Here is a 2,712-nt window from a genome sequence, read left to right on the forward strand (position 1 = left end):
TTTGGACCTGGTATGTAGCAAGACTGCAAATGAGGCTGTCATAGTCAATGTGGTAGTTAACTAGTGGTCCTAAAACTAATGCATGTGTCACTTGTCATTTGTGGTGATTCAGTGGGCTTTTTTTGAGGACCTATCTGATATATTTACATAGCAATATATATCCACTCAATTCAAAAACACATAGTTTCACTTCAATTCAATTTAGCAGCATGCAATATAATTCCACACCATATAATATGACTGGGCACCATGCCACATAATTCCAATACAAAGCATGCCACGATTCAACACCACACCACACGATTCAATATCACACAATTCTGCACCACACAATATAATTACACTCCACATAATACCACTCAGCAATAATTACACTACACATAATTACACTCCACTACACTCATTAAAACGTAAATACACCAAACATAAATGCACACTATGCCACATTTCGGCAATCCACATAAATGCACTCCACACCATAACACATAATTCCTATGAGACTAATTTTACTCAACGCCATAACATTCCACGCCACACAATTCAACTACACACATTTCCAGTAAACACCACATAATTCCACACCAAACCACATATTTCAAATACACAACACAATTCCAGAACACAACACATACCTCTAATATACACTGCAGATTTACACATCATACCACAACTAACAATTCCAATCTAACCCACATCATTCCACTCCATACCACAGGCATCTACTACACCCCAAACCAAAACACATAGGAATACACCAAACGTCATTGTCATTTACAACATCAATAGCTCTAACTCTTGCAAATGCGAGACCTATTACATTGCAAATACTTGTTTACGTTTCCCAGCTTGCTCAATTTTTTCTTGTATTGATGCCCAGCAGTAATGTCTGGTCCCTCAGCTCCCACTCTACCCTGCCCCAAACTTCACCATTTAAAATCCATTGTCTCCGCTGTGCTCTTATAGTCACAGGAAAAGCAAGATAACACCCCATCGACACATCCTGAGAAATCTTAAATGGCTGCCACTGGAGGGAAACATCTCGTAACAGACATATAACTAAAACAGAGCTTCTTTTCATAAAACAACAATAACGACAAATAGAAGTTTTAAAAAAACCAACAGAATGTTGAAATATTGTCGCACAATTAAACATCAACATTTATTAAACACTTAAATCCGCTCAATTTTTGAACAGTGTCCTAATAAATCATACATTAAACTGATGATTTTAATACTGGTTGTATATAAACAAACACCTCAAGCACCCTTTGCCTGACAAATAGAGATAGCACTCAGTGTACAGAAAGAGGTAATCACAAAACCGCAAGCACACATACATTTCTGCAGAATAATCCGATTTGTCAAAATGCACTTGTATGCAGATTAGCAGGAATTGTAACTTTGTTTGAGGAGGCATATCACTAAAGCCGTTTGTAACATGTGTACTTCCGTTGATATTGACATGTCAAACAAACCCTCGATCTCACAAGCGTTTCAAATAAAGGAACACCGTTTTAAAAACAGCAACATAACAGATCAGAAGTGCATTTTATCCTAATGCTTTGTAAAAGTAACACTACCACGTGCGGTATTATCGGCATACAAGCAAAGCAAGGGACCGCATAACACTACACTTTTCTTGGAAATTTGAGTTCTCGAATATACAGACATGGGTCAAGCAAGGACATATTTAGCTGCTCTACAACAACAAAAGGTCCTAGATCTCCATGACTACATAATATAATAAGTTAACCTTATTATGTGGTAAAGGGATTTAAAAAAACGAACATAATTCTAGCAGGTTTCATTTCAGTACAGCTAAGGCAACCAGTTTTTTTGTGTCAACGATAGGTAGGGTTATGGGTTGACGCCTGAATGAGACATTGTGCTGCCCTGCCTTGTATTGTATTGTACTGTAACATTTATATAGCACTTCACACCTTTGATGATGCCATGGGGTGCTTTGGATGGCATCAGCTCCCAAGTGCAAGCTGAAAGCTTAAAACATCAAACTTGGATGGATTCTAAATATAGTTGTGAAGGTAATATTGTTCAATTCTCCCTCTTACCATTCATTTCTTTACTTATCATGGACCACCAGCATCAGTCACCCAAAAACAACAAATCTACAGCTCAGTACTTACCCCAAGGTACTTAAGAGGGTTGGGTAATATGAACCCCTCCTATTAAAGCACTGGTCCTGGCCGCCGCACTACTATAGGGAAAGGTCAGTGGTGCATCTTCCTAACTCGTTGAAGGGGATGTGAAACTGACAACTTCTTAAACATTCCAAGTCTGTAGACTAATGGTCAAACCAACAAGCCAGAAATAACTTCACCATGCCAGTCACTAGGTAAGTTTTAGTTTTGTTACCTATTCATTGAATATTGTGTAAAAACACAGGATGCCTGTCCGACAAGCAATACCAAATGAAAGTCTTAAGCCTTTTAAATCTTTACCAACTAGATGGAAATCTAATTTATGTTTATTTTATGTATTATAATTCGTAAATTGAGCTCAGGGTTCTTTATTATGTTGGTAAACGTCAATGCACTGTTCTAAATATTTACTTATTTTTATTGTTCTGTTTTTGGAAAAATTAAAACTGAGGAGGAATTTTCTATTTTAGGTGAAGGAACTTGCTCGGGGGAAGTAAACCATATCACTACATCTCAATCACAAGAATGAACTCACAAGAGCGTTAATAGCAGA

The sequence above is a fragment of the Lissotriton vulgaris genome, unplaced genomic scaffold, assembly GCF_964263255.1.
Source record: "Lissotriton vulgaris unplaced genomic scaffold, aLisVul1.2 SCAFFOLD_537, whole genome shotgun sequence".
NCBI lineage: Eukaryota > Metazoa > Chordata > Amphibia > Caudata > Salamandridae > Lissotriton > Lissotriton vulgaris.